The 21,109-nt window shown below is 37.1% G+C and overlaps 1 protein-coding gene and 1 pseudogene across 2 annotated transcripts in view; one reads left to right on the top strand and one right to left on the bottom strand.

The window, feature by feature from the left end:
* DDX10 (DEAD-box helicase 10) overlaps positions 1 to 21,109 on the bottom strand; it is a 275,119-nt gene that overhangs the window by 161,090 nt on the left and 92,920 nt on the right. The gene's annotated exons all lie outside the window — the stretch shown is intronic.
* On the top strand, positions 8,074 to 8,884 carry LOC102147360 (small ribosomal subunit protein uS5 pseudogene; annotated as a pseudogene).

Here is a 21,109-nt window from a genome sequence, read left to right as displayed (position 1 = left end):
AAAAACACTCAAATTTGTCATGAGTAAGAGGGAAGATGCATTATAAATGGGTGAGAAGAGCGTGGAAAATGTATGCATGCAGGAGAAAATGGAAGCTGATTTAGTAATACCATATCAATCAAATACAGAAACTAATGCCACTTCACATTTGTATCATACAGACTATAAATATTTGCATTCATGCTTTTACTTGATTTTTCACAACAGAGTACAAGAGGAAACAGGCTATAAAAAGTTGAGAAATTTGCCTATGGTCAGAAAACGGAACATAGTATATTCAGGATTCACAGGTCTAACATCTAGTCCAGCAGATGCTGTTTTCTCTACACACACCAGCTATTTCCAATTTTGGAATAGTTTAACATTTCACAAGTTCAGACACTTTGAAAACATATTTCTAAACACATTCAGGAAGCACACTTATTTCAAGCTTTAAAGAGAGAAGAAAAACAAGCCAACAGAACATAAACCCACTGCTGATCCTATAGCAGTTTACAAAATAGTGAATGTGTCCTTTCTCTTCTTAGGTTAGGCAGGTAAGGCAAGGTGAAGATAAATTTTTTGTTTTATTCTAATATTTTTAGAAAACTATGATCTAGTTAAATATTTTCTTAACAAAACTGAAACAATCACATTCTGGCATTCAAAGCACCCATTCCGACATTCTAAAGTACACTATGAAGACACACTATCATTATCTTCCAGAGTGTGAGAATTAGTACTTTAGCATGGTCTGTGGTTCTGCCAATTCAAAGAATTAACTCTTTTTTAGCATAAGAATATAGGTGACAAAATGACATCAAGTAATAACTAAAATCCATTTCCATCTCTACATACTTACAGATAGGGATGCAAAAAGAAAGAAGGAGAGGCTGGCCCTGTGGTGTAGTGGTTGGGGCTCTGTGTGCTCTGCTTCAGCAGCCTGGGTTCTAGGTGTCGACCTACACCACTCATCAGCCATGCTGTGGTGGTGACCCACATATAAAATAGAGAAAGACTAGCACAGATGTTAGCTGAGGGCTAATCTTCCTCAAGCAAAAAAAAAAAAAAAAGGAAGACTGGCAACAGATGTTAGCTCAGGGTGAATCTACCTCAGGAGAAAAAAAAAAAAAGGAAAATTCCTTTATCACCTGGATGAGAAATCAATTTATAGAGGAAACATCAAAGGATAAGTATAATCATATACAGTGAAAATTAACTGAGAAAATGGGAATAGGTAACAAACTATAAATACTACAAAAGCCACATTGTTATTCAAATAAGTGATTCAACCATATTTGCCCAATCAGGCAAAAGCATCATGTCATACAATTTTCCATTTAACTGTCAATTAATCAATAAGAATGTAATTTCTTATAAATCTGACACTTGAGGTTTCAAAAATCCATACCAATAGGTTCTCATAGGAGCATTTACTCTATTTAAGGCAGGCAAAGCATCCACAAAGAAAAAGAAAACTGCTTAAGTGTGACATATAGACAACTGGAGAACAGGGTAGTAAATATTAAGGGATTAAGGTCCTTTTTCCTTAAGAAGAAAGTAAACCAAAAAAAAAGTTAGAAAAGAGAATAAACAATGTAGCCTATAGTCATGCTGAAAAGAAATGAAGCTGAACTATTTTTAGGAAGTCAGTATAATCCTCAGTATCTGTATCTATCAATATTCCACCAATATTTACAGAACAGCAACCCTATATCAGGCATGGTGCCTAGTCTAGGAAGTGAGAATAAATAAGACAGACACTCTGTTCTCTAGATGCCCAACCCAAATAGAAAAGCCGAATATACAAATAAATAATTACACTGTGACAAATGTTCCAGAGGAGTGTGAAATCTGTGCAAGGGGAATAGAAGGAAACAAATCCGACTAGATGTTTTTAGTGGGGGTCTCAAAAGAAGATTAATCCCTAACACCCTAAAGCAACTGCGAAGGTAATGAATTAACTGCACTCTTATACATCTAGAATGGTGATATTCATGTACCATTCTTGAAAGACTGAGAAACAGTCTCTCAAATCACTGAGTTCTGAGATTCAGATAAGGAACTCTGGTAGACAAAGGCTTCAATCAAAGAGTGAGGTTTCACCAGATACAGAGAAACAAGAATAGGGTTTCTCAGGAAGGGACAATCTTATTTGCAATGACAAGGAAAAAGCATGACATATTTGAAGAATTCTAAGTCATTTGGTGAAGATGGAGGCAGGGGTGAGAGCGAGTGAAGAGACAACTGAAATCTGGCAAGAGAGGACAAGGAGTTAGTTTTGCATCAGGCTGCAAAACATTTAGTATGACATGCTGAGGACACTGAAATTCAACATATAGAAAAAGGCAGGGGCATACTCTGGGGGTGGAAAGTGATCAGATTTGTCCCAAAGAGCTTCTTAGGATGATTCTGGTTTATTGAGGCCAAGAACTAAGCCTTTCAGGAGACTATCTCATTTACCATACAGAAAGTAGAAAAAAAAGTTCTGTCCAACATGGAGCCTGAACTTTTTTACATTCAAAAATATTTTATAACAAGAAAAGTAAACTTCGTCATCCACACTTCTCTCAATGATCAAAAGAACTCCAAAGAAACAACTTATTTTTCAGATCACCTGGGTTATCATGAATCCAAAAAGACATTTACATTAGTCTTAACAGCTTTTCAATGAAAAAAACAAAACACATATATTACAAACACTGAAAAGAAAAGGAGATTCCTAAGATAGCAGATACAGTTATTCAATCAGTATGCTTATTAATTAGAAACAAACTGAGTCGGACATAGGATTTTACTTTAAAAACATTATGAAAACCCAGGCACTATTAAAATACTTAGAGGCAACTCAGTAAATGGGAAGTAAATTGAGAGAACAGAAAATTTCTCCTCTACCCTCTTGGGGTCTCCAGCTAGACCTAAGAATTAAACTGACATAAGACACGTTAGCAGGAGAAAAGCATACAAACCTTATTTAGTAATTTTTTTACTTACATGGAAGCCTTTACAAGGAAAATGAAGACCCAAAGAAGCAGCTACAACTCAAAAGTTTATATATGAGGTTGGACAAAGAGCAGTAAATTGTGCAGATGTGACAAGACAAAGGGGTCAGGCTAGAGCAGTTAATTGTGGAAAAGTGACTAGGAAGGTAAAGGTCTGTTTAACAAGGTTGGTTCGTGCAGATCTTTCTCAGTCTCTACTCCCCATCTCTAGTGATAAGAATGTCTTCCTTTCTCCTAGTATCAGGAGGGCACCTTTTACATGCGACTTTTTATGTGTTGCTTTCAGGAAGAAAAAGGAAGGTCAGAGTGGCCTTCCTGCATCTGCTATTTTTTATGTGCTTTAACTCAAAATAATCCTTATGCCCAAGTGGCATATTTTTTCTGCTGTTCTACACAAGTAAAGCTAAGCAAAACTGAACTTCAGAAGCCCCAGAATCTGCTTTTACTCCCATACTCTATCTGCGAACTATAGTAATTCTTCTCACATATTTAATATTCTAACATCCTCAATCCTCTTTCCATAAAAACTCTGCTCTTAAAAAAGAGATCTAATACTCAGGCTTAAAAAGAAAGGAAATTCTGACACAGGGTACAACATGGATGAATCTTGAGGACACTACGCTAAGTAAAATAAGCCAGTCTCAAAAGGACAAATACTGTATGATTATACTTATATAAAGTATCTAGAGCAGTCAAATTCATAGAAACAAAGTTTAATAGTGTTGCCAAGGGCTGGAGAGAGGAGAAAATAGGTTGTTACTGTTTAATTAATACACAGAGTTGTAGTTTTGCAAGACGAAAGAGTTCTGGAGATGGGCTGCAAAACAACGTGAATGTACTTAGTGGTGAACTGTACACTTAAAAACAGTTATGTAATGCTTGGTATATCCTAGTGTGGACTCCTTTGCATTCATCTTCACTGCAGAATGAGAGAAAAGCTTGGAATGAGGTTAAAACAAAGTCCTAAATCAGACAAAGGTACTAAAAGAGCCCTTCTCCTTTTATATACCAAAAGAAAATGAGACCAGGATCATGTAAAGAACATTAACATGAATGTGAACCATAATAAAATTTAAATAGTTATACCACATTATGGAAACAAAATTTTTATTTAAAAGGCTAAATTTGCTATCCTAGATAATAAGAATTCTCTCTATGCCTTTTTGTTTGAACTTACTATTGAATTCTATATGAGACAGTTACCAGAAGAATAAATCAACTTATGCCAACTTCTAAGATCTGTACTCACTATTACTGAGTCCAATTTAATTCAAGATTCTGTGGAAAACTTACTCACAAAGAAAACTGCCAGGCCAGATGGCTTCACTGGTGAATTGTACCAAACATCTGAGCTATAAATAACAATGCTACACAAATTTGTGCAAAATATTGAAAACGGAACACTCTTCCAATCACTCTTTGAGTCAAGCATTACCCTGATACTCAAACCAGACAAAGAAAGAAAGAAAACCACAGACCATTAGGTCTCATAAATAGAGAAGTAGAAATTCTTAATAGAACATCTGCAAATTGAATCAAGCACTATATAAAAAGAATCATGGTCAAGAGAGGTCTATTCTAGGAATGCAAAGTTGGTTTAACATAGAAAAACAATATAGTTCACCATATTAACAGTTAAGCATCCTGCCTGAGAAACCAAATGATTGTCTTAATGAAAGCAGAAAAGGTATTTGATGAAATTCAATACCTAGTCATGATAATAACTGGGAATAGAAGGAAAAGGAACTGCTTCAACTTGATGAAAGACATCTACAAAAATCCCTGAGGCAACATCCTACTTAAAGCTGAGAAAATGAATACTTTCTAAGATCATGAAAAAAAAAAGGCTGACATCACTTTTAGTCGACACTGTACTAGAGTTCTTAGACAGTGCAATAAGGCAAGGAAAAGAAATAAAAGGCATACAAATCTGTAAGAAACAAAAACTATCCTTATTCAAAGACGGCATGATTTTCAATGTGAAAATTCCTAAGAAATCTACAAAAAAGCTACTAAAACTAGTGAGTGAGTTAGCAAGGTCACAGGATACAAAGTCAATAGACAAAAGTGGTTTTTATTTCTACATAAAAGTCATACACATTTGGAGATAGAAATTTTTTTAAATACCAATTATAATAGGACCAAAGAAAAATATTTAGACATGTGGGTTAATTTCAGAACACCTAGAATTAGCCTGAGCTGTTTTGCTGAAGTAAAGATGTATCTGCATGGCACTGACCCCCATGAAAACATAAAATGTACTGCTTAATAGTGCTGCTTTGTGCTGATGGGTCCAAGGTGAGTTTCAGGAAAGTATGTACCAGACTGTCAGAAATGTTTATTGATCAGTGAGATTTGGTGCATCTGGTCTCAGCGAAAGGGCTCTACCACTGGGCTGGTTACATGAAAGACTATGCCTACATGATCAACAGGGTAAAAGTACCACCACCCTAGACTCCATTTGAAATTCCATGGTTCTATGCAGACATCAGTGACACCTGATCTGAGAGAAAAAGTGTGTCCATATGACCAACAGAGAGAACAGAGGTCATGCCTAGCGCCTCTAGATCCCTTACTATGAGGAAGCCTCTGGCTGCAATGCATATCTTTAATGTTCTACTCCTGTTGCTATGTTGCATCCTTTCCCTGCAATATATTTGGAAGCCTTGTCACTTTGTAGCCTTTGAGTCTTCTTTAGTAACTCAACCCTATCTAGCCTGCCACCATTAGTGCAAAAAAAAAATTAAAAATAAATTTAACAAAATGCACGCAAGACTTGTACATTGAAAACAACTAAACACTGCTTAAAGAGCTGAACAAATGGATATATAGAATCAGAAAAATTACTACTATTTAAGATATTTTCAGCAAATTGATCCATAGATTCAATACAATCCCATCAAAATTCTAGCAATCTTTTTCATAGTAATTAAAAGCTTATAAAATGTATATGGAAACTCAAAGAACCTAGAATACTTACGTGGGCTCGCTCTCACAGCATGGTGGCTTCAGTTCCAATATTGAGTGTCCCAAGAAGTACAGGCAGAAGCTCCTATCACTTTTTATGACCTGGTCTAGGAGGTCATATTAGTGTCTCTTCCACCATTCCACCATAGTCACAAGCCTGTCCAGATTCTGGTGGAGGGACATGGACCCTACCTCTTCACAGGAGGAGTATCAAAGTCACATTAGAAAGCAGAGTGTGTGAGGAGGAAGATATTTTTCCGACTACTTTGGAAAAAACAATCTTCCACATTGGATTTTTATTCTGTAGATAACTGGTAATCATTAGGCAATGCAAAACAACACAATTCCCTCCATTTTAGGATGGTAACTCCAGAAGCACTATTAGGAATAAACTACAACAGAAAGAATGAAAAAGTGTGGGTGGAAGGATGACAGGGAGGATTTATTAAGGTGGTATTTCGAGAAACAAAAGCAAAAGAGACTCTCAAGTGGCACAAAGTCTGCGAGCAAGACTGAAGAGAAAACAAGCTTGCTAGGGACACTACGCAAATACAAGTGAAATGTCTTGCCCACAAACGCATCTGGGTAAACTCAGATCCTCTGGAAAATGGTGATGCCATCAAGTGACAGAAAGTTTAGGAGGGCCAATAATAAATTCTGTTTTGGCACATGCTGGTGAAGGCAGAATGCATTTGAAAATAAAAAACAAGGGAGAGACCTACAACAAAGAGCACATGTTATATAACCCATGAAGAAGAGACTCAATTCTGATTAATCAAGAGTTGGCTACAATCCTGAGACAAGTCAACATAGATCATTACTTTTTATTTACCTAAAAGACTGACATTTATTTGCACACAAAATGCCTGAAAAGTGTGCTTTAATATTCTTGCTTCCTTTCTAGCCAGAACATTCTCTTTGAGGTTCACCAGGTTAATAAAACTGTCTATCTGGAGATGTGTCTCTAAGGTGAGGGGTAGTACAATTTATACAGTTCTTTTTTAAGTGATAACAGTGATCACACATGAATTCAAAACATAGTGGGTTTTTTGCGTGTTTTTTTTTACTTTAAATCAATTGTAGCGGGGCAAACAACATTGGCTGAATTCTTCTCCCTTATTCCTTACTAAAAGAACTCCTGCTTTCTTCAGCTATCAAATGGCCATATGCTTCAGGGGAGCTGGGTTTTATAGTCCCAGAGTAAATCTTACTTGGTGTGATTCTGTTCTCAGTCCCAGCAAGCTGCATGATAGAATGACCTGGGAACTTCTAAAAGACCAGTGCCTGGACTCCCTCCCTTCCCCCAGTGATTCTCATTTAACTGGTCTGGAGCTGTAGTGTCTTTTAATCATTAGAGGACAAGTCTAAGGGCAAAACTTAACAGGAACTAAGGTTGTCAAAGCAGAAAGATGGACAGACCCTTGTCTTGACAACGTTGTTGAATAAACCAACTCTAGAACTGTCTTTCATCCAGGCTTCTCATTACATAAACTAACAAATTTTCCTCATTCTTTAAGCCACTTCTGCTTGCGTTTTCTGTTACTTAACAATGAAAAAGATCCTATGTATTACACCTGGCAACAGAATTTTCAGAATACAAGTTTGGCTTTATAAACAGGAAGCAGAACTTCAATCATTCTGCTGACAGAGGACAAGCCAATCTTACAGGAGCGAGCAAAGAATTACGTCATTTTACTGTACATGAAAAGATCTTTTCCCACAGCCTATATCTAATTTCAAAGATTTGAACAGATAGCTATCTGTCTGCTTAACTGCATCTCCAAATGACTAGAGGTTCTTCTTTGAAATGGAATGATACAGTAGTATATAAGACAATATCATCTCGCACATATATCTTTCACAAGTGTTCTAAGAACTATCTTCCCGATATACCTATAATACTAATCTGAAATCAAGCTATTTTCAAAAACAAAAATAAAATAATATATAGATGACATTTCCTTCGTTGTTCTCTAATTCAAAGTATCTACACACACCAAAAACAACTGCCACCAATCCTATGCTGCTGATGGATACTCCTCAAGTTTGGCTCTGATTTAAGGTACAACAAGAGGAAAGCAGCTGATTTAAAGGATTCTGAATTTCTCTTCTGAGAAAACAAAAAATGGCAGATGATGCCTGTGTTGCAGAATGGCCAGGTAGCCCCAAGGGTCCTGGAATAGGAGGTAAATGTGGCTTCTTCAGAGGCAAGGCTGAAGACAAGAAGTGGATACTCCATCACTAAGCTGAGCCACGCAGTCAGGGACAGGAAGATCAAGTCCCTACTGAAGGAGATCTCTCTTCTCCCTGCCCATCAAGGATTCTCAGATCACTGACTTTGTCCTAGGGGTGTCCCTCAAGAAAGATTTTGAAGATTATACTCATGCAAAAGCAGAGTCATGCTGGCCAGTGGACCAGGTTCAAGGTATTTGTCGCCATCAGAGATTACAACAGACATGTCAGTGTGGAAGTTAAGTGCTCCAAGGAGGTGGCCACTGCCTTCCACAGGCTATCATCCAAGCTCTCCATCACTGCAGTGGGGTGAGGCTACTGGCGGAACAAGATCAGCAAGCCCTACACCATCCTTTGTCACCGGCAGCTCTATGCTAGTGCATCTCATGCTCACCCCCAGGGGTACTAACATCGTCTACGCCTCTGTGCCCAAGAAGCTGCCGTTGATGCCTAGTATGGACAACAGCTGCACTTCAGCCAGGGGCTGCAATGCCACCCTGGGCAACTCTGCCAAGGCCACCTGTGACGCCATCTCCAAGACCCACAGCTGTGTCACCCCCAACCTCTGCAGAGAGACCATGTTCACCAAGTGTCCCTATCAGGAATTCACTGACCATCTCATAAAGACCCACACCAGAGTCTCCATGTAGAGGATCCAGGCTCCAGCTGTAGTCGCCACACAGTTCTGCTACGAGAAAAAGTGAATTAAGCTTGTTAAAAAATAAAGAATTCTGCTCCAAAATTCACTTCTAGGTTAATCATTTAGACCTTTCTTCATTTTTTTCTCAAAGGAATGTGGCCTGCTTGTCACTTTCAAGGCCCACCGGAGCCCATACCCTGGATTTGATCCTTCCTACTCCTCCTGAACCTGCAGCTCTTCCCTGTCCCTACTGTCTTCAGTGAGGTTCAGGAGCTCCTTCCCTTAGGCCTTTAAATATGTTCACATCTCCCTTTCTTACATCTAGTATAAGACTATATCATATATTCTTTTACCCGCCAGCTACAGCCCCCACTGACACCACCTGCCTTTTACAGCCAACCTTCCTGAATTGTGGCCTTCTCATCTCTTCATTTATCATCCCACTTCAATATGGCTTCCACCTCCAGTACTTGATTAAAATTTCTTTGGAAAAGGTCACTAATTATTGCCTCATTGCTAAAATTAATGACCCCTTTTAAGACTGTGTAATTCCTGGATTATTTTTAAGCTTCCATTAAAGCCAAGGTGTGTGTTAGGCATTACATATCCAAGGTTGATTAAAATAGTCCCTATCTTAAAAAGCTCAGTCTAATGGGAGAAACAGTCACAGAGAAATTCTAATCAGTTCCGTGACAGAAGCCTATACAAGATAGAGGGAAATCACAGGGAATGGGAGCTAGGAAATGGTCTCAAAGTCTCAGTTTTAAAGGTTTAATAGGAATTCATAACATTGTAGACATTGAAAAGGGATATTCCAGACAGAGCATGTGTGTGTGAAGAATAGAGAAATGGCCTAAACTCAGGCCTCAGTGAGCAGGAAGGAGATGGATCTAGGAAAAATTAACCTGTCAGACAGAGTTCGATACCACTGACTATTCTTCCTTTCTTGATACTCTCTTTCTGGCTTTCCTCCTAATTCCTCTTTTGTTGTATTCTTTTTCTATTCCCAAGAATCTGCCCCCATCCTCTTCACACTCTAAATGCTGTCAGGAACATTTGATCCAAGCATAGTATTGGCGAGTAGACATTGCAAACTGGGTCATTATAAAAAGTTTTCATTTGTAACTTTAATGATGGTATCGATGAGCAAAAGAACATTCAGTTCTGTCCACTGGATTAGCCAAATTAATTGCTTTCATAAACGTAGTGCACAAACTAACATATAAAAAATAGCAGTTATGAGGATAATACGGTACATGAATAGTGGCCTAAAGTACACGATAGCAGATTAATAAAATGCATTGAACAGAAGCCAGCAGAAACTGATCCTGGGGAAATGAAACTGCAGAATCTAAAGTGTTTTAGAAATGGTCTAACTAGAATTTAACTGCAATGAGAAAAACTGATCATATAAATTTTAACCATATCCAGAAAGTATTCAAAAATGATTGAAGAATGAATTAATAGGAGAAGAATTCTAGGCTTGCGCTTTCTCTCAAGAATGTGGGTGAGTCCTCTACATTCAAAATCAAATCTGAAAGTCTTCTGCAGAATTTCCTGTAAGAATCACAATTCCCAAGCAGAAACCTAAGATAAAAGATGACTTCTAAGGTAACCAAGGCCCACATCCATACCATACACAATCTGACGTATCAAAGTCATCACCTGAGCTTGTCAGAAATCAATTAGAAGAGCTGATGTGTGACATTTGTGCCCTGAGGCTGCAACCCTTTAAACAAATGAACTCCATGTTCCCTATTAACTGAATTTGCCAGTGGGCTTTCTCAAAGAGAAAATACACCTTTATGGAGGTCAAAGAGGAATGTGCCAGAATAACCTCTTCTGAGGCTGTGTTCCTAACTCCCAACGGCCAATGGAAACAAAGTTCTTACAATATTACAGAAGCAGCTTTTAAAAAGAGAGCAATTCAGTTGTCCTATTCATACACTCTTACTAATTTTATTTCTACCAGGAACTAAAAAAAAAAAGTCTGCAAATTGTTCATCCAAGAAAGGAAACAAACAATGAGAGATGATTTTTTGGTTTGCAACTTGAACTATGCTTTCAGAACCTCTGATAACCGAACTCACTCTGTTCCCCTTTTAGAGGAAAGCCATTTCAACTATAAATTGATAGAACCATTCTGGAAAGCAAAACAAAAACCTTCTTTCTTCTTTTATACTCTAGGGCTAAGAAGAAAGGGGTCAACAGGAATGGAGCTAATTTCTTCTGGCAATTCAATATTATAAAAACCATTTGGTATATATCAAAACAATAATGTTAACGAAATTGTAAAGTTTTTTCACTGAATCCAGTGAGCTTGTTTGTAAGTAGATCAGTTGTCACCACATTGCCAACTGCATTTAAAATTATTTTCTTTCCTCTTGAGAATTTGATTTAATAGGCTTATGTAAATTAAGTATCTTTATTTACTGCCCCATCCAAATAAAAAGAGAGCAAGTTGTCAATAACAGAAACATTTTGCAACAATATAACCCAGGTATCTACATTAATAAAATGCTTGAGTAGACCACTAAGAATATGTTATTGCAATGCAGTGTAATAAAATAGCAACCCTTAGGACACAGAGACAAGTATATTTATGGAGGATGTTGTAAAATTAGTAAAATTACAAATCCAATTAGCACTTGATAAAGACCTCCAACACAAAGCTGTTTTGGAACTCTCGATTATTCAAATGGCAATAACACTAGAAACAAACCAGATAATATATATTGCTGTCCTAAAAAAATAGACTAGACCTAAACAGAAACACGGGGGGGAAGGGGGGTATTGTGTCTAGAAACAATCCCTCTAAGTCATCTCAGAAGGACAATAGGACAATTATATCTTTTGGAGACCTGATTCAGCATCAAATAGGTATATGGTAGTATTATAAAGTCTCCTCATCTTTACTGCAGCTACCCAGTCCTGTGCTCTGCTATTTGCAGTTGTCCCTCTTTGTGTCATCAGTTACATAGAAGACCTATTAAAAGAAAGGGATCCAACTGTAAACTGGCATTCTACTTTTGAAAAGGAAGATGGCAAAACACATCAATAGCTACAGTAAATCTTCATCTCCTCATCTACCATTAAGTGTCCACTCTTTTCCCAGTGCTTTCTATAAATCATATAATTTAATCTTCAAACAACCATGAAGGACAGATTTTCTTACCTTTTCACATAAATAAAAACAAGGCTCAAACATGTTAACTTGCCAGAGTCTCACAGCTAGTTAGGTAGTATATCAGAATGTGAACTCACATCCCATCTCGCTCCAAAGAGTTGGTTCTTCCCTCTAATCTCTTTAACCCAAGAATTCTACTCCAAATTTATCCTAATAAATCAATAGAACCAAAATATAGACTCATTAAGATATCTCTGCAGCTTTTTTAAAGCAAAAATAAAAAACAACCAAAACAGCTAACATTAGGAGAATGGTACTCCAAACACAATGAAATATTGTACAACTAATATGAAGATTACATAAATAATTTTTAAGTGAAAAGGAAACCCCCAAATTGATATGGAAACGGAGTTCTAGCTCCAGTAATGGCAAAATAGTTTGTACAGAACTCCCACAGATAGCAATTATAAACTCCACTCAAAATATGTAAAACAACTCTGAACGCACTAGAGGGCAACCAAAACCAGGCAGAAACTCAAGGGGATTATCAAGAAAAGGAAATCATGCTGGGTGAAATTCCCATTGTATTAGTTTTCTATTGCTCAGTAACAAATTACCACAAATCTAGTCACTTAAAATAGCACCCATTTAATAGCTCACAATTCTGTAAGTCAGAAATCTAGCCAGCATGACTAAGTTCTCTGCTCAGGGTTAACACAAAGCTGAAATCAAGATGTCAGCTGGGCCATGTTCTCCCCTGGAACATCTGAAGGAAATTCTGCCTCCAAGCTCATCATTTTTTAGTAGAATTTAGGTCCTTGTGGTTATAGGACTGAGGTCCCTGGTCCCTGTTTCCTTGCTGGCTATCAGCCAACAATTTCTCTCAATTCCTTCAGACTTTCTCAGTAGCCCCCTCCATCTTTAAGCCAGCAATGGTATGTCAAATACTCCTTGTGCTTTGAATTTCTGAGTTCCTCTTCTGCCACCATCCAGAGAAAACTCTGCTTTTAAAGGATCTCATGTGAGTAGTTAGACTTCCCAAGATAATCCCCCTATCAAAGGTCAACTGTGCCATATAACGTAACATAATCACAGGGATGATGTCTCATCATATTCACAGGTGCCAGGGATTAGAGCATGAAATCTTGAGGGGCCATTTTTAGCATTCTCTCTACCACACCCGCTTATATGGGTTTTCTGAGAAGACTCCCAGTCCACCCAGTACGGACTGCTAGCACTAAAGCAGACAGCCACTGCCCATTAGTCTGAGGAGTCGAGCATGTAGCTCAGATCCAGAAAATCTAGAAATTAAGAAGAGAAACCCCAAAACAGAGGGCACCACAGAGAGGACAGCTCATATACCTGTGTTTAATTCTTCTCAAATCCTTGGCTGACAGCTGGAATGCATATGTATGTGACAAAACTCCAAAAAACTCAGGTAGAAACAAAAGCTGGAAGACAGAGCTGAGTAGAGATCTCAGTGGCTGCTCAGTGAAGGAGACAAAATTTGAAGTTTGAGTCCCACCAAACCAGTAGAAACCTTGGACTTTCCACTGAAACTACAGAAAGGACCCAGGACTAAGGAATTTGTCCTAAAACTAAGGATGAAGCCAAAACAGAACTTCCTTAATAAGGCCAAAAATGAAGACTCTACAATTTCAAGGGAGTCTGTCAAAAACTTAACCTTCTAAGTGGAACACTTTTCAAAAGAAGATAACAAAATTCAGAGTTTCTACAACACAGCATCTAGAATATACAATATACAATAAAAAATTATTAGACATGAAGAAAATAGGCAAATGTGGCTGATAGTCAACAGAAAAAAACCCATCAATAGACAAATCCACAAACAATCCAGATACTGGACCTAATAGACAAGGATTTTCTATAACAAATACATAACAGAGCCTACAGGAAAGACAGACTTACTGGGTAAAACGATGGATATTTCAACATAGACTGAAGTAATGAAAAAACAATAATAAATGAAAGAGCAGAAATCCCAGATTTCAAAAACAAAATGCCCAAAATAAAATTTTTATCAGACTTGATAGGAAATTAGACACAATAGCAAAAAAGAACCAATGACACTTAAGACAGGTAAACTGAAATTATCCAATTATCCCAAAACAACTTAGATTAAATAGACAAACACCTAGAAAACAAAACCAATTAAGACTAACACAAGATGAAAAAATCTGAATACCCCTGTATCTACTAAAGAAATTAAATGCATAACTTAAAATTTTCCCACAAAAATTCTCCAGACACCACTGGCTTCAGTGGGGAATTTTAGCAATCATTTCAAGGAAAAATAATAACCTTAAAAACATCAAACTTCTCTTATGAGGCAAGCATACCCTGACACCAACATCTGCTAAACACATGATAGAAGAAAATTACAGACCAACATCACCTATGAACATAGATGCAACAATTCTTAACAAAATATTAGCAAATTGAACCAAGCAATATATAAAAAGGATAATACAGAAAGACCAATTTGGATCTAGCCCAGGAATGCAAAATCCATTAGTGTAATTCACCACATTAACCAAATAAGGGACAAAAGCTGTCTATCATCTTAATAGACGTATAAAAAGCACTTGACTAAATTATGCCCATTCATAATTTAAAATAGAAAAGGACTCACAAAACTAGGAATAGAAGAGGACTTTCTCCATTTGATGAAAGACAACTATCTAGCTAATGAGATAACCAAATAGATAACTAGCTAACCTAGTATGGCTCCCCTCCCCGCCATGCCAATATAGACTTTGTCTCCTTGCACCTGAACTCTCACCTGGGGGGGCAAGGTGCCAAGATTAACCCATGGAATGGAGTAAGAGCTCTCAAAGAAGAGGGACACCTGAAGCTGCCCTGAATCCAAGTACGGCAATCACAGTCTTTCTTCCACATCCAAATGCCTAGGTGACTCTAAGACAAACCCTGGGTAGGCAAAACGGAATTAAAACTCTACACTCTACATCATACATTAAATGCATTTTCCCAAAGAACAAGGAAAAGGGAAGAATGTCCATTCTTACCAATTCAATTCAACACTATGTTGGAGGTCCTAGCCATCGCAGTAGGCAAGAAAAATGAATAAACACATACAGATTGAAAAGGAAAAATTAAAATTGTCTTTATTCTCAGATGACAGGACTGTTTATGCAGAAAATCCTAAAGAACGTACCAAAAAAAGAAACCCTAATAGAACAAGTAAATTTACCAACACTGCAGAATACAAAATCAAAATACAAACATCAATTGTATTCCAAGTTTATTGTACTAGCAACTACTTAAAAATAATTTTTTTCAATTACCAGTTACATATTATCAAAAAACATAAAACACTTAAAAAGAAATTTACAAGGGGCAAAGATCAGAGGATTCTCAGGGCAGTGAAAATACTGTGTGTGATACTATAATGGTGGGTAAGTGCCATTATACATTTGTCCAAAACCACAGAGTGTACAACACCAAAAGTACACCCTAACGTAAAGTATGGACTTCAGGTGATTATGATGTGTCAACGTAGGCATGAATTTTAACAAATGTATCATTCTGGGGGAGTCTATGCATGTGGTGGGAGAGGGGAAATATGGCAAGTCTCTGTATACCTTCCTTTCAATTTTGCTGTGAACCTAAAACTACTCTAAAAGAATGAAGTCTTACAACAAATCATAAGACACTTAAAAAAGAAACATAAAACTCTTTAAGATCTGTAACAGAAAATTCTAAAACAATGCTGTCCGAAATTAAAGCTCTAAAGAGACAAATGCAGAGAGATTCCAAGCTCATGAACTGGAAGGCTCAATATTGTTAATATTGACTATGTCCATTCTCCTCAAACTGATCAATGCAATCACCATTAAAATCCCAACAGGTTTTTTGTAGAAACTGACAAGCATACTCTTAAAATTTACACGGAAATTTAAAAGTCTTAGAAAAAGCAAAACAATATTGAAGAAGAAAAATGTTAAAAGACTTACATTACCTGTTTCTATGACTTACTATAAAACTACAGTAATTAAAGGCAGTGTGATATTGGCAATAAGAATAGACACAGATACAACAGACAAGAAAAGAAAATCCAAAAATATACCCACAAAATAGATCACTTGAGTTTAGGCAGAAGAAGTAATTTATTGGGGAAAGGATAGTCTTCTAAAGCAATGGTCTGGGGTCTGGCCCCATGGCCGAGTGAGTGAGTTCATGTGCTCTGCTTCAGCGGCCCAGGGTTTCACCATTTCAGATCCTGGGCACAGACATGGCACCACTCATCAAGCCATGCTGAGGCAGCATGCCACACAGCACAACCAGAAGGACCTACAACCAGAATATACAACTATGGGGGGAGGGGGTTTTTGGGAGAAGAAGAAAACAAACAAATAAAAATAAGAAAATAAAGAAATAGTCTGTAAAAATTAAAAATCCACATGAAAATAAATACTTCTTGATCCCTACCTCACATCATATATTTAAAAATCCATTCCAATAGAATACAAAACCTGAAACTATAAAGCATCTAGATGATAACCAAGAAGAGTATCTTAGTGATATCTTGGTATAAAGCAAAACCTTCAGAGGGCACAAAAGCACTAACAAAGAGAGAAATAAAAGTGATAAACTAGACTCCACAGTTTAAAATTTCTGGAATAAAAAAGATACCATAAAAAAAAAAGAAAAGAAAAGAAAGCTACAGACCAAGCGAAAATACATGCAAGAGATATGACTGAAAAAGGATTTAACAAGATAATATTAAAAAACCTAGTGTTTCCATTGGGCAGAAGACTTGAACAGAAACTTTTGCAAAAGATATAGGAGACTTAGGTTGTTTCCATGTCCTGGCTATTGTAAATAACAATGCAACGAACGTGGGGGTATAGATATCTCTTTGAGGAGGGATTTCATATCCTTCAGATATATACCCAGAAGTAGGATTGCTGGATTATACGGTAGTTCTAATTTTAATTTTTGGAGGGACCTCCACACTGTTTTCCATGGTGGCCATATCAGTTAACATTCCCACCAACAATGCACAAGAGTTCCCTTTTCTCCATACCCTCACCAACATTTGTCATCTCTTGTCTTTTTGATAATAGCCCTTCTTTTGGGGGGGGTTTTTGTGAGGAAGGTTGGCCCTGAGCCAACTTCCTGTTGCCAATCTTCCTTTTTTTTTTCTTTCCCCTCTCCAAAGCTCAAGCACATAGTTGTATATCCCAGTTGTAAGTCCTTCTAGTTCTTCTATGTGGGATGCTGCCACAGCATGGCTTGACAAGGGGTGAGTAGGTTCATGTCCAGGATCCAAATTCGAGAACCCAGGGCCACCAAAGTGGAGCGCAAGAACTTAACCACTATGCCACTGGCCAGCCTTATAATATCCATTCTAATAGGTGTAAGGCGATACCTCTTGGTGGTTTTGATTTGCATTTCCCTGACGATTAATGATATGGAGCACCTTTCCATGTAGTTGTTGGCCATTTGTATGTGTTCTTTAAAAAAAAGTCTTAAAAGTCCTCTGCTCATTTTTGAATCAGATTGTTTTGGTTTTATGCTATTTAGTTGTATGAGTCCCTTGAATATTTTGGATATTAACCCCTTATCAGATATATGGTTTGCAAATATTTTCTCCCATTCCATAGGTTGCCTTTATATGTTGTTGTTGGTTTTGCTGTTGTGGGATTTTGTTGGCTTTCTGCTGTGCAGAAGCTTTTCTGTTTGATGTAATTCCACCAGTGTATCTTTGCTTTTTTTTTTTGGCTGTGTTGTCATATCCAAAATATCACTGCCAAGATCCATGTCAAGGAGCTTTTCCCCTACGTTTTTTTTTTTTAGGAGCTTTATGGTTTCAGGTCTTAAATTAAATCTTTAATCCATTCTGAGTTAATTTCTGTGAGTGGTCTAAGTGAGGGGATATCCAGTTTTGCATGTGGACATCCATTTTCCCCAGCACCATTTATTCAAGAGACTCTCCTTTCCCCACTGAGTATTTCTGGCTCCCTTGTCAAATATTAGTTAACTGTATATGCATGGGTTTATTTCTGAGCTCTTGGTTCTGTTGCATAGGTCCACACATCTGTTTTTCTACCAGCACCATACTGTTTTGATACTATAGTTTTGTAATATAGTTTTAAATCAGGAGATATATGTACAATGGAACGTTATTCAGCTATAAAAACGGAAATTCTGCCATTTGTAACAACATGGATGAACCTTGAGGGAATTATGCTAAGTGAAATAAGTCAGACAAAGATAAAAAGTGTATGATCTTATTTATATATGGAATCTAAAGTTGAACTCATATAAACAGTGGATTGGCGGTTGCCAGGGGAGGGCTGGGGGAAGATGGTTAATGGTGGTCAAAGGGTACAAATTTCCAGTTCTAAGATGAGTAAGTTCTGGGGCTTTAATATACAACATGGTGACTATAGTGAACAATACTGTACTATATACTTGAAAGCTGCTAAGAGGGTAGAACTTAAATGTTCTCAAAGAAAAAAGGTAACTATGTGAAATGATGAATGTGTTTGTTAACCTTATTGTGGTAATCATTTCACAATATATACGCATACCAAATCATCACATTGTACACCTAAAACTTACACAATACCAAGTCAGTTATCTGAAAGCTGGAAAAAAAGATATAGGGATAGTTGAGAAGCACATGAAAAAATGCTCGACATCATTAGCTATAAAGGAAATGCCAATTAAAACCATAAATAGGTTATGACTAGAATGGCTAAAATTAAGACATATCAAATTTTATACAGTATATGGAACAAATGGAAACTGTCATATATTGCTGATGTACAATAATACATTACTTTGGAATAGTTTGGCAGTTTTGGTCAAAGCACAAATTCTCCACCTCAACATTACAGATATTCTGGACCAAATAATTCTTTGCGTGTAGAGCTATCCTGTGCCTTGTATACTGTTTAGCAGTCTCTTGGACCTCTATCCACTCCCAGTCAGTAATGATCACCAAGAATATTTCCAAGGGCTGGCCCCATGGCCAAGTGGTTAGGTTTGCACGCTCCGCTTCAGTGGCCCAGGGTTTCACCAGTTCGGATCCTGGGCACAAACATGGCACCGCTCCTTGGGCCATGATGAGGCAGCATCCCACATGGCATAACCGGAGGGACCTTACAACTGGAATGCACAACTATATATTGGGGGGCTTTGGGGAGAAGAAGAAGAAAAAAGATTGGCAACAGATGTCAGCTCAGGTGCCAATCTTTAAAAAAAAGAAAAAAATGTTTCCAAACACTGCCAGATGTTCCCTGGGGTGGCAAAATCACCCACAGTTGAGAAGCACTACTTTAAAGTTAAACGTGTATCTACCCAGCAATTCCATTTCTAGGTATTTACCCAACAGACACAAATACAGATGTCCTTAAAAGATTTGTACATGACTGATCCCAACAATTTTACTTATACTAGCCAAAAAGTAGAAATAACCCAAATGTCCACCAACAAGTGAACTATGCAAATTGCAGCATATTCACACAATGCAACACAACTCAGCACTGAAAATAAAATAACTACTCATACGTCCAACAGCACAAATGAATTTTTTTTAAAACATTACACTGAGCAAAAGAAATCAGACATTAAAGAGTATGTCCTGTATGATTATATCTATTTGAAGTTCTAAAATGGACAAAACTAAGCTAGATGAATAAAATAGTAGTTGTGTCAGAGAAGAGAAGGAGGCAGGAAACGGCATAAGGGGACTTGCTTAAAATCTGTGCCTGTTAAAATCTGTGCCTGTACTGCATATAAATTATACCTCTAAAAATGTAAAATAAAAATTTATTTCACTGAAACTACAAGTATGCAGATTTATGACAAAGTAACAAAAACAGAGCACACGAGTAATTTTGAAATCACATCAATTTTTTTGATGTCACAGTTATATACTTACATTTCAAATAGCATTTGGACAGAAAAGTCAAAGAAAGTTGATCTATTCCTTGGAACAGTCTGCTACAAGAGCAGATCAAGATTGTTAGGCATTGTTTTGAGATGTTGAACTTAACTGGACAGATGCTAGAATTTCCACAACTTGACCCAAATACCAAGGCTTAGCATAGTATGTTTCCTCCTTTTTACTCTTTTCAGTTAGCTGGTCATCAATTCCTGAATGAAACAGATGACATCACTCATTTATTTGTTAATACATTCACTCAATTGTCTAAGGAACTGCATGCTTCCTTGTGAAGGTCAAAGTCTTCACAGCATTTGTCTGCCAGTGTAACCTGACACATTTAAAAATCAGTATGCATAGCAAAACCAACTTAAGATTATTAACATTTTTCATTTCTATTTAATTTCCCATGACAACTCACCCCTCATATTCACAATGTTTCCTTCATTTTACTAATGAGCTAAAGAGAGCTTTCACACCTATTTCAGGTCTTTCAGAACTGAATGTGTTTGACAATACCAACCATTTAAATGAGCCAATATCCAATTTTGATTAGATTTGGAAAACATTTCACTGTGCTCTAATGTCACTCATAAAGCTACCTGGTACTGAGTTCTTTCAATAAAAGCAAACATGTAAGAAAAGTTCTAACAAATTACCAAGGGTCAATAGTTGCCAGACATTCAGTCATATAGACTGATGTGTCTTCTGGCTCTAGTAAATTAGATACTGATCACAGTAAGTAGTAATCTCTAAACAGTGAGCAGTGTGTGATTTTCACTGGAGAGGAGCCAGATTCAAATCCTCCCTCAAAACATACCAGGAAAAGTATGAAACAGCATATTTAATGTGCCTATATTTTTTTGTAACACAAACTATAAAAAGTAAACCTTTTTGGTCAAGGGAAACAGAACACAGTGTAAGAAATACTATAAAGGGCATGAGTTTGGAGAGGGCAAGGAATGTGAAACAATATTTTCTAAAAGAACTAGGTACAAGTTCCAGGAATTGAAGAAAAAGTTAATGTCCGAGGTATAATTCAAGACTTGGTGGTAAATCAAGGCAGAGATTTCCAGTTACACAATGGAATGAGTATACCTTCTCGGCTCCCTCCAGAAAGCAATACATTAAAAAGCATATAAGAAATAAGTTTAAACCCCCAGAGACCAAGAGAAAGAAGATAACAGCAGACAGCAGATACTAACAAAATTTTATGCTAAGTGGAT

Source organism: Equus caballus, chromosome 7 (genome assembly GCF_041296265.1).
Source record: "Equus caballus isolate H_3958 breed thoroughbred chromosome 7, TB-T2T, whole genome shotgun sequence".
In the NCBI taxonomy this organism is placed as follows: Eukaryota; Metazoa; Chordata; class Mammalia; order Perissodactyla; family Equidae; genus Equus; species Equus caballus.
This window is presented reverse-complemented; position numbering and strand designations above follow the sequence as displayed.